Here is a 13,373-nt window from a genome sequence, read left to right on the forward strand (position 1 = left end):
AATACACATCTTGGTAAAATGATCCACCACAACATAAAGATAATCATGATTTCTTTTAAACATAGGTAGTCCTTCTACAAAGTCCATAGAGACACTTTCCCAAGGATGGGAAGGAACTAGAAGTACAGTATACAATCCTAACTTTTTGTTTCTAGGCTTACTTGTAGCACATAAAGAACATCCTCTTACATATCGTGAAAAACTTTCATTCATTCTAGGCCAATAACAATACCTTTGTAATTGTGCCACCATTGTGCCTACACCTAAATGTCTAGCAATAAGAGAAGTATGTGCCTCCCTTATGATGTTGACTCTTTCACCCTGTGGAATGCATAACTTTCCAAGATGATACAAAAATTTATCATGCACATGGTAATCCAATTCCTCTACTTGGTTCCCTTGATACAAAGTTGCATATACATCTTTAAATTATTCATCTAAATCATGTTGTTTAACATAGCTCTCATGAATGATAGAATTATGCTTAAGAATAACTGAAGCACTAACAATTGGTCTAGATTTCATGTCAGTAACCTTGTTATAGATACCTTTTTTATACCTTATCACCAAGTGGAATTGTTGCAAGAAACTCGTCCATTTGAAGTTCCTTGCTTGGAGTAGCTTAGTTTGTGATTGCAAGTATTTCAATGGTTGATGATCAATGTGAATTATAGTTTCCTTTTCCATCAAATAGTGTTTCCACTTTTTCACACTTTGCACCAATGTATACAGTTCCTTGTCATAAGTAGGATAGTTAACTAATGCACCATTAAAAGTTTCATAATGGAAACATATGAGCTTACCATGTTGCATCGAGATTTCTCCCATGGCATAGTCACTTGCATCTGTTTGTATCTCAAGTGGTTGTCTTAAATCAGGAAGTGTAAGAAAATGATTTGTATTGATTCTCTCCTTCAATGTATCAAAAGCATTTTGTTGCTTGCCTCCCCATTGAAAAACTTGTTTAATGCTTTTCAATGCATCTAATGGAGCTAAAATTGAAGAAAAGTTAGAAAGAAACTTTCTCCAATATTGGGTTGCTCCCAAAAAGATTCCCACTTCAGTTACATTAGTGGTCTTAGGCCAATCAACAATGACTTTGACCTTTGAGGGATATATCTTCAATTCACTCCCTCCAACAATATGTCCCAAATAAACTAATGAGGTCTTTCCAAACTCACATTTAGACATATTTAAAAACAAATGCTCTTTCTTCAAGACATATAAGACTTGTTTCACATGCATGACATTCTCTTCACGAGACTTGTTGAATATAAATATGTCATCTAAATAGACAGTTACAAAATCATCAAGAAAAGGCCTTAATACATCATTCATAACTTGCATGAATGTTGTAGGAGCATTACAAAGCCCAAATGGCATAACCAACCATTCAAACAAACCTTGTTTTATTTTGAAAGTTGTATTCCATGTGTCTCCTTCAGCAATCCTAATCTAATGATAACCAGTCCTCAAGTCCAACTTAGTGAAATAAACAACATCTTTCAATTGATCAATCAAATCATCAATTCGAGGAAGAGGGTAACGATTCTTTACTGTTATCTTCTTCAAGCCTTTGAAATCTACACACATGCACCATGTACCATATTTCTTTGGTACTAACACAATTTGTGACTTGCATGGCGATGTGCTTGGTTTGATGACCCCTTTGTCAAGAAAATCTTGCATTTGTCTTTTAATCTCTGCATTCTCCATAACTGACATCCTATACATGCCAATATTTGGAAGAGGACAATATGTTGCAATTGGATCTCATGTTGGATACCTCTTTTAGGAGGAAATTTTTTAGGCTCCTAAAACATCTTATCATATGTTTTGACAACCTCATACAAATCATATTTTAACTTTGCATCACATCCTTGGAAAGCTTCATTTTCAAAATTCTGTTTGGGTTTTATCATCAAGAGTACAAATTTCTTACTAGCATTGACTAACCTCTTCATTTGTCCAGCATTTACAAGTGACAAATTCAACTTCTTGTTATGTGCTCTAACAATGTACTCAACTCCAATTTTAAACAAGTGGTATTTGTTCTCATGGCGATGAAAGATGGCTCTCCTATCATATAGATATGGGCTTCCCAAAACAATACCACAAATATCAAGCGGAATGACATCATGTTATACCTCATCTATAAAGTTTGCAGTGATGGAAAATCTTAATTTACATATTTTTGTCACATGCAATTTTTCATTGTCACATATCCAACCTAAAGGATATGGTTTAGGATAAGGGGTTGTTTCCAAATTCAATTTGTTGACAGTGACTTCAGAAATTAGGTTTTCTTGTGAACCACTATCAAACAGTGTGTTTATCTTGGTATATTTTGAAATGACCCTAATGTGGAAAAGCTCTATTATTTCCTTTTCATGTTGAGTTTCATTAAGGTTACTACTTTAAGAACTAGTACTTGCAATAGAGTCCTTACCTTTGAATCCCATGGTTGTGATCTCTGTTTCATCTCCAAATTTTCATCCTAAATCATGTTGTGTAGTTAAACAATCTTTAGTTTCCCTTTGTTGTTAAATTTTTTGGGTCTCACTTTAGGATGAAGTTTCCAATAGTGTTCATCATCATGTCCTCCTTTTGAACAATGTTTATAGGTCATATATTCTCCCTCTTTCTTGACTGGAGCATTTTTCCTGCCTTTGCCTTCAAATTTCCCCTTTCTTTTGTCACCATTGTTGAATGGTTTTTTGTTGCCCTCTTGAGGAACATTATTACCCCTTTCTTCTAAATGAGTTTCCTGTACACAAACTTCATCTAGTTTTGTAGGGTTAAACATGAGAATTATGTGTCTCAAATAATCATGCAATCCTCCAATGCATTTGAGCAAAGTATCTTGTGAAGAAAAATCTATGCCCAAAATCAAAGCTATTTTCCTAAATTCTTGAGTATAGATTTGAAAATTTTGCCCCTTAGCTTGCCTAAAAATTTTCCAATCCATAATAGTTTTCTACATGTATGCTAATGGATAAAATTTCCTTCTTATTGCAACAAAAAAATCATTCCAAGATCATAAAACCTTACCATATTTCTTCATGTCCTCTTAGTTTTGACCTCCCACCAAATTAGTGTTGCAGCTTTCAATCTAAGAGAAACAAGTTGAATCTTGGTTTCATCATCTTTGATTCTTTGTATCCTGCAATACACTTCAATCTGACGAATCCAATTATTTAATCTCTCTGCATTTACCTCTCCAATGTACATAGGAAAATCAAACTTAATATCAAGCTTAACCAAAAGATTTTTACCATGACCCCTTGGGGAATTTGGATGTGTTTGTGAAAGGGTAGAAGACGTTGGAGATGAGGATGAGGATGAGGATGAGGATGATGATGGAGGTGAAGTTGGTGGTTTGTCCCCATTCCCTCCATTCCTTTTTGGAGGCTTATCTCATTTTCATCCATACAGTCTGGAATTCCTCTCCTCATACAGAACCTTAACCATCTCATACATCTCAAAGAATGCTTTTCTGAAAGTTTTCTCATCTTCATACATCCCTTCAGGACTTTTTCATGTGCCATGATTATTCAAGCTTGAAGTGTGTTTGTTCTCCTTGAAACAATTTTAGATCTTGGCTCCACAAGTTCTCCTTCTCATCTTTTAACCTTCAACCTTGTAAGCATCAGAAAAACACTTGCAAACAAATCAAATATTCACAATGACCTATTGCTTTGATACCAAAATGATCTATATGTATAAACTTGAAGATATTTTAATAATTTGCAAGTTAAAATTATATGTGTCTTGGGTAGAGGATCAATTTATTAAACACATAAAAACGTAAATTTTAACCAAATTTTATATTCAAACAGAGACAAATAAGTGTATATGAAACACATAACACAAAGAATGATAAAGGAGTTCACCCCTCTCTTGGGCTACATCTCCTAGTCCAACTTCCAATGCGGGGCCTCTTTCATTAAAAATTCTCAAAATTGTGTTTACATGCTTTAAAAAGCTCAAACAGCATAACTAATGTCTCCAATGGATCCAACACTGTCAAAAATCCCTATTTTGGTTCTTTATGCACCTAACTTGCCCAAAACTAGAGAAATTTATGCTTGTTTTCTCTTTTTCCCAATTTTCTGATTAGTGATCCTACAATTCACCCCAAATGTGAAGATGGTGTGAAAACCTAGCCTACATTGTCACTCGGCAAGCGAATTTGTAGGACAGTTAAATATGCCACTAAGCCCCCAGTCCCGATTTTTCTAGTCACATGGCAACCATAAGACAGCATAGGGGGCCGAAGATTCTGGGATTTTCCTAGCCCTCAATTGTGGAGCACGCCCTTGGTTTTATGTTATGCTGATGATCGTGGGATGGCCCCCTTTTCTGTGCACACTCCTAGTTATATGGCGTCCATATGGCCTTGGGTTGGCCCCCATGAGCTGGCCCCTCTTAACTCCACCGCTCGGTCATAGCGCTGGGCTCCGACTGCATTGTGGTTGCGGCTATAACTATGTGATAGGCTAATACGTAGCCCTTGGCTCTCCACCTGTGGTCCTTTGGCATTTGGTTTCCCAGGGGCTAGGGCTTAGCCCAGCCCCCCCCCCCCATCAGCGCATTTCATAAAGTTCATATAATGTTTAACGCCCATAGTTAATCAGAACCAATATAAGTTGGTCAGTGGAAGGCTTGGCTAGTTTATGTGAGGTTCAGTGTTTGATTCCCCAGGAGTTTTTTAGCCTCCATACAAAATTTTGTTTGGCCATGAGGAGGCCACGTGGCACTCCCTCATTGGGCCACCACAACAAAAATTCAACCAATGAAAATTGACCACGCTTCAACCAATCAACTGATGCCAAATGTCAACCAACCATTAACTGATGAAGGACCCATTCATCCTTTCAACTCATGGCCTAGTCAGCGTACAGACTGCTGACTGGGCATCCCTGCAAACTATTTTTCAAATTTTTAGTTGTTTCCCAAATCGATCAGAACATGATATTGGGAGCATTCGATGTCGGATTTGAGTGAAATGAGTTGCGTTGGATTTAGGTCATCGAGATCTATCCAATCGTAAAGGTTTTGATCTCTTTCGCACACTTTAAATTTTGAGCATTTTTTGATCCCTTGGATCACAATTGCAGACTTTAATTATTTTGCTAGTCTAAAGGAAAATTGATAAGAGGCTAGGGTTTATAACTCGAGCCCTTTAAAATAATCAAAATTTAAAACTCTAACATGAAAGTATGGATGATTTATATTAAGAATGTAAGAGTAGAAGTAGTATAGAGCCTATTAAGATGTCTTTGAATATAACTTACATGTATTTACTGTAATTGTTATAGATACATAAAATAAATCTATAACTTGCTCAAATAAATCTAGTATGATCATACATGTGCTTCAAAGAAGAAAAATGAATATCGAAAACACATAAGAGAAACAACACATAGTGCAATGTACCAATATATATTGAAATCAACCTGATGACTTTTATTATTTACTCCAAGGAAGCCAAAATGATTACACAAGCACTCAAAATTCCAAGACTCCAAACCCTTTTCCGGTGGTTCTCATGTCTTTTAAATATTACATTAAACTAAGTTACTAAGGTAACTGTCAAAACTTTTATAAAAACTTAACTATTTGTAACTAAAAAAAAATTACAACGTTACAAAATGAAATTTTATCATTTTTAAGAAATCGTCTAACAAGTGGAACATTGACTTTGAATATTGGTGCTTGGTTCTACCATTTGAACTTCGGCTTCAATATGAGTAATCAACCTTTCACACTTCCTCCAAAGTACTTCATTTGGGAGCTTACACTAGATCATTTTCTGGAATGCAACTTTCAAATTTGAAAGCTTTGTATAATTAGTTTTTACAACAAATAGTGTCTTCATCAGCCAAAGAAGTTGGAAGTCCCTCTGCAAATAATTCACTACAGTTCTTCCCTCTAGAATTGTTGTCTTTTCATGTGTTGTATCTGCTTTGTTTTTAACAACCAATAGTAACTTTTCACATAGTTCCCAAGAAAGCATATTTCCTTCTTGGTCTCAACAACTGGGTGAACCAACTCTAGTATTTAGTCAAATTTGGAATCAAACAAAAATATTTACTTCTAAACCTCCTTGAATATGTTATTTGTCTGAATACGAAGTAGGTTTTTCTCATCCATTTTATTTATTTCCATAATTACTCCTAGTTTGTATGTGATGTCTAATTCCCTTAGTTTAGTTGAATATTTTTCATTTAAATATTTGATCATATTTTTAGCCTTCACTGCTTGTTTGTGTACATGTTTCTTGCATGCATCAATGCTTAATTCATACCCTTTCATAATAATCTTTTGTTGAGAAATTATATGAATATACTAAAATATATAATGAACCTCCTAGATGATATCATCCCAAACAATTTTTCTAACTTCAATTAGAGATATATTGCCCTTCAATTTGGTTTTTTAATTCCTTGATCTCATATTGTGTTGCCTTGTTCTTAGTGGTCAACTAATCATTATTTTCTTTTGCTATATTTAGCTATTTCTCCTTGATATTAAGTTGTTCCTTTACCTGAGTTAGGTTGTCCTAAATTTTCTTTAGTTCAACCTCTAAAATTCTGAGTTCTTCCATAACTTTTGTAAGCTTCTCTGAGGGGTCATTTGACTCACTTGGGACCACAATAGTGCAAACATGGCTTTTGATTGATTGTTGTAAGCTCTTCCCTTGTTCCTGCAAAATGACAATTTCTTTTTTGTGTCCACTGATTGTCTCATCAGCAATTCCTTCTCTTTCCCAGCCTGAGCTAGTTCAGTTGTTTGAGCATGCTTAATCCCAAGCATTTTAAACTTCTTCCTTAATGACTTCACTTAAAAAAATTGTTTTGCAATAGGTTTTTGATAACTTCCTTATTTTCTAGATCTATTCCAAATTTAAAAATTAGCTTCTTATACTCCTCATTTTGAATATGCAGTGCTCTAGAATTCGTATTTTCTTGCTTGAGTTTATTTGAAACTTTCTACAATAGTTTTTTTGCTTTACTTATTGTCAAAGAGATTTTGCTTATGTCACTATAGAGTATTTCCCCTGCTTTACCATGCAAATTAATCTTGTTAGGTAGTGGGATGTCAGCGAAATTTATGTATAGATCTAATGGTTTAAAATCATGTCTTGAAGGAAGAGTCTGAACCGTTTGATGCATGAGGGAAAAATTTAATTGGTTCCTTTTTAAATCCATATCAGAGAGTAGTCTTGTTTAATACGTTGGAGTTGCTTGTGTTGCTAGCTAATTTTCCATGTTGCTTTTCACCTTACGACTTCTTTCTTCAATCTGTTGATAATTCCTTTGTAACACCTATGTGGTGGTGGGATTTTCTTCAATTGACAATGTTGTCAAATCAATGGAAACGGAGGAGGAGATAGAGCACTCTTGGTTTTCAAATTTCATTTGAAAACATAGTTGATTTGAGGGTACCTTTATTAATTTAACTTGCACCTCTTCTTCTTCTTCTCTTTGAACCTTTGCTCTCTTTTTCAATTGTGAGTCTTCTATCTCAACATCCATTTCTTCTAGTATATTTCTCTTCAAGCTCTTCTCCCTTACTACAAGGGTTTCAACATCTATTCTTTGTTTCATTTTTCCGCCTAGCCATGTTTCTTGATTTTCCATTCATGTTCTGGCTTGCTTTCATGAATATAAGGTGTAGAACTGATTTCCCATCTTTTATTTCATATTATATGATGAGGCTCGTATTTTTACTTATCTCATTGATCAAAGGAAAACTCCTTCATATTTATTCAACTTGTAGGAGGGCTTATCTATTATTCATTATGAATGGCCCAACAATTTTTCTAACTTAAAAATACACCCTTTGCATGCAAGAACAAAATGGAATTGGTTAAAATTTAGACTTTACCTTATAAATTCAAGAGAAAATATCCTCATAGGAAAAAATATTGGAAAACGATATGGTGGTAATTCAACCCATATAGTCTTATCTCAGTGTAGTCTTTAAAAATATACAAGTATGTTGGCATTATGGGTCAATTTTTGATTGGCATTGAGATCAACTTGGTAGCAAGTGATGCAGAGTCTTGTTTATGCACATGATTGGTTGCAAATGCTAGTGAGATGGTACTTGGCTTGTGAATTAGCCTAGAGGTTTCAAATGTTAGTGCAAGTATTTGGCTTGTGTGTGGATGCTTTGGTAGGATGTGGAGCTGCTACACCTAGTTGATATTATTGGAGATTGTCAAGTCACGCTTATGGTAATTGGTCTATGTGTGGATGGTTTTTTTCAGTTGCATGGTCTTGCAAGGCCTATCATTGATGATTTGACGGTGTGTAGGTTTTGGAATAGATGTGGAGCAATTTGATGGCTTAAGTGTTAGTGCAGTCGATGGATGACATTCAAGTCAACCTAGTTTGACTTGTGATGATGTTGGTGATGTGCCAATGGTTTGATGAAGTGTTCCAGAGGTTACAGTGGCTACCTGAGGACTTGCTGATGATGATCAAGCTATGGAAGAATTTTGGGCATAATTTGAGCAAAGGAAAGTTTTTTTTGGTCATCCTCTGCCCCAATCGCTTGCATGGCAGTGTTGTGGGAGCGACTAAAAATCTCAGTCGTTGGCTTGCTCTATTGTGGGAGAAACTGTAGTCTAATTCTCACAGGCTTGTGCAAGAAACCAGAAGAAAACACTAAATTTACTATGCATTCCTCGCAGACATCACGTGTTTATTTTTTTTTTCAGCTTGTCTTGTTCAAGACTCATCATCTATAGGTCGGAAAAATGTTATTTAACTTCTAGAATATTTTTAAAAGAGAATATTCATTTGTAAGTGAAGTTAGTGCTAGATTGAGTCAAAAAGCAATGAACCAAACCATTTCCATCATATGTAATGATTTTCTTGACAGATAATAAAATACATTGATCAATGCAACAACAGTAAGGGTGTTTTTTCACCCAGAGGAGGTTTTCCACTAGAAATATTTTGTGTCCTCTTGTGAATGTTTATTTGGTTATTTATTATTGTTCTCATGTGTTTTTATGTATGGTTTAATATACTTATGGGTTAATGAATATTGTGTTTAATTAAATTGGAAAAAGACTTTAAAGTTAATAAACAAATTCACTATTGATTCTTCCCCGCCCTCCCCCCCACTCTCAATAGTGAACACATTTCCATCACATTCCCCCACTAAAGTGTCCTTATTAAGTTTCAACAAATCTTTTGCTTCAGGAAAAATCTTTAGAGGCTACTGATTTTTCAAAATAGTATATATAGTGGCCATGAATGATGAAAAGTAATAATAAAATCCCTCATTATTTTCCTTCTTGCTAACAACACTAGTCCATTCAATCGCATATTTCATTTGATTCTTTGAATCCCACATATTCAATCACAGATGACCAAAATTATCAGCATGTACATATAAGAATAGATAGACTAGGACAGAGGGATATCTAAAATAACCCGAAATATGATAGTTCAGAAATTAAAAAAAGATAGACTTGACTAGGTAAGAAGGGATATCCAAAACAATATATGGTTGCAACATCAAACTCAAAAACCCTAGGGCTTGTTCACTTACTATCCCAGTATCATCTTCTCCCAAAAGAGACAAAATTATAACTAAGACATGTTGTGCAACTTTAGAAAATAAGGTTGTTGGATAATTCACTGCAGGTGGAGGATCTTTGGAATTTGGTGGCAGAATGAGTTTAAATAGACCTTTTTTATTCTCTTTAGAAAGATGTTTATAAGTGAGGAGTAAGGAATCATCTGAAAAGATCTTGGGATTCTTGACTATAGGAAAATTAAAATCTTTGTGTATTAGCTCTGAAGTGACCTCAAAAATATTCTCCCCTAAAGAAGACATAACAAAATTCCTCTGTGGGACAAGGGAAGACACTAACCAACTAACATATTCAGGTAAATTATAGGTATGTGGGACAATTACATGACAAAGGTTGATTTGCACGACTCGAAAAAGATTATGAGAGTCATTGGAATAGTCAAGAATGTCCTCTCAAATCTCCAAAAGGTCCAAGGAGAAACGGAAATCATATACTTTGACTTCTCTGTTCATAAGGGGTATATAGACAGACGACATAGAGATTGGAGGTTTTTTTAGTTAATTTTGGGGTTTTCTCCATGTTTACAATTTGGAAGAAAGGACATGGAATAAATGTGGAATTATGAGTTACCTGATAACCAGAGACAATGAATAGTCGAATGTTGATGTGGAATCAACAATGTACAGTAGACATTAGTCACTGTAACTTTGCAACTAGAGGACAAAGAAAATAGCAAACGAGATGACCTTTTAACTTTTTTGTACTGAGCAGGAAAAACAAAAAAACTTGATGACTTAAGTGGTATGAAAGGGTGACATGGATGTATGGGAGATGACATGGAGGATGAGGTATATTGATGACGTGTAAGGGCATGCTCGCTTATCTGGCTTGCCTGACGGGTACATGAGTTATCGCCAACTTCTGATACGTGGTTTTTAAAAAAACCACTAACCAATTCCAAGGGGTCCCCATGGTGGTTTGTTAAAAGTGGAGGGGACCTATCGGAATGAATCGTGGTCGTTGATTTGGAGATGAGTTGTTTAGCCATCCTAATTTCTGACCGGTCCTCATCCTATAACTTTTAATTGCTTCAACCTGTCATAAATCATTTGATTCCTCGGGCTGATTCCAATGAGAGACAATCTGACCCCTAACTTGTGCACGCTTTAATTTCTTATTTTATAAAATTTTCGGACCCACTTTTATATAGTTTAAGGTTGCACTTTTTAGCCTGAAAGATTAGGATTGTATAAAAACATAGAGATAAAACTTTTGAAAATGGATTGTTATATAAATATTTCCTAGTCCCTCCATCCAAATTCTCTCTCTCTCTCTCTCTCTCTCTCTCTCTCTCTCTCTAGAGAGAGAGAGAGAGAGAGAGAGAGAGAGAGAGAGAGAGAGAGAGAGAGAGAGAGAGAGAGAGAGAGAGAGAGAGAGAGATAGTAGGAAAAGTAAAAAGTAACCATTGACTACAACACCTTGCATTAAATAACTAGGGTACTTGAATTTTTTACCCTTCCAACTCTTCATTTGGTATTCCATATGGGTACTAATGTAGATCATGGCTTTATGCAGGCCTCCAATTTACTAGGAAGGTGTCTCATCTCCTTCCTTGTTTCATGCATCTTGTCACAATAACACACCCTTGGAGTAGGATAGCTAGCCATGGCATGATTGTATCTAAGAATTTCCAAAATCCAAGACACCAAATATTGCTAGAATTAAGACTACCACCACATAGGAAAAAGAAAATGACAAGAGGATTGGAGGGACAAAGCCTTTTTTACTATTTTACAAGACTAAACAACTCAACAATCACTTTAAAATCCAAATAGAATTAAAAAAACTAAAATTATAAACCTATCCATATTTTCAACGAGGAAAATAGGTGCATTACGATCCATAGGTGACCTATAATTTGCCCCTCTCCCCACATAGATGTTTAATTTTATTGACCAGACTTGAAAACCATATAATTTATTGAATTTTTCAACATTTACTCAAGCATATTCATCATTAACCATTAACCAGTAGAGTAATAACAGTGTTAATTTTCTTAGGGCTAGAAGTATCTATTGTAGATAATTGCATTTTAAAACAATTTCACATTGCATTCAACCCATATCATCATAAGAAATTATGTAGAGAGAACATTAGCAATAACGATGCAGCATCATAGTCGTAAGTCTTTCATAGGTAAGTCATGATCTCTATCATGGGTCTATCATGATATCTCTGTCATAGGTCTATCATGATATCTTTGTCATAGGCTCACCATATCTCCTTCATATCTTTGTCGTAATATTTTCTCATATCATAGATAAGAAGATCCAAAGAGGTTGTTTTCATACCCAAGAACTGAGGCCCATTAGGGAATTGTTACACCACAAGACTAAGTCCCATTAGGGCGTTGTTAAACCACAAGACTGAGGTATTTTTGCAGGCCCATAGGATGGAATTATCATTATATCATTGCCAATTAATTACAGGTCCTGGTGTGCATTTATTTGAGGCACACAAACCTTACCTTTTACCCTATGAAATCCATACAATTTGGATTATTTTTTAACAACATAAATATATATGTGAAAAACTAAAAATATTTAATTGTATTAATGTTACTTATGAGTAAAAAATACTCTCCAAGTTGAAGCATTCAATTAGGCCTTGAAAAGAAGGTTAGGTGTGCATTTTTGTGAAGCATGCCAAAATTGCCTTGCTTCACTAAAATGCACGCTCAAGCCTCATTTCTTTGCCAGTATGATTGATTCACATTGTATACAATTTAATTAGTAATTTTACACATTAATTTGGTTCCAGTAAGTTTTTTTTGTTCATAAACTGTTGACACTTTTGGGGGACACCGTGAACTGTGATTGTTGCGGCACGTTCATTTACATTAACTTCGAACTTTATATTACTAAATTAGAAAACTTTAACCATATTAATGTTACTTATGAGTAAAAAAATACTCTCCAAGTTGAATCATTCGATTTGCCCTTGAAATGAAGGCTAGGCGTGCATTTGTCTATAGGCCAAAATTGCCTTGCTTCACTAAAATGCACGCCCAAACTTCATTTCTTGGGCAATATGATTGATTAAAATTGTATATTGTTTAATTAGTAATTTTACACACTAATTTTCTTCCAGTAAGTTTTTGTTGTTCAAAAACTTTTGACACTTTTGGGGGGGGGGGGACCATCATGAACTACAACTGTTGGATCACTTCCATTTACATTAACTTCGACCTTCAGATCAAAACAAGTTATTCCATATGGGGGCCTTGAAGTCATCCAAAGTCTATGCATTTGCAACACAAGAAACTAAGAATGACAAGTATATAAAAAGGGTAGAAAGGAACCATAACATAAGAAGTAAGGGAAGCAAGAGACCATTTTGGAGAGTTTGAATTCTAAGGGGGGTGAATCAAAGAAGGAGAAGATTAAGTGCACTTATTGTAGCAAAGGATGCCAACCTAAGAGTGCATGCATTAAGAATAAATTTTACCTCATGGAAAAATCCCTTCAACAACATCATCTTGAGCAATACATCCCAAATAATACTAAGAAGAAGCAAGGGGACTAACCATTCGAAGAAAAAAGTAAGTATCATCCTTCGATTTCCCTCACTTCTTCTCCTACCACTTAGATTCTCGATTCAAAAACCTCTCGCCACATGGATTTTTCATTTCATACTTTCTAACACTTTGAGACTTGTGATGTACCATCTATTTCAATGAGAAATGTGTTAGTATTCTGAGTGGCCAAATAAAATCATTTATACAGATAAAGTGATATATAATAACAATATACAT

The sequence above is a fragment of the Pinus tabuliformis genome, chromosome 3_2 (genome assembly GCF_031772625.1).
Source record: "Pinus tabuliformis cultivar Carrire ecotype Pingquan chromosome 3_2, CPIR1, whole genome shotgun sequence".
Taxonomy (NCBI): domain Eukaryota; kingdom Viridiplantae; phylum Streptophyta; class Pinopsida; order Pinales; family Pinaceae; genus Pinus; species Pinus tabuliformis.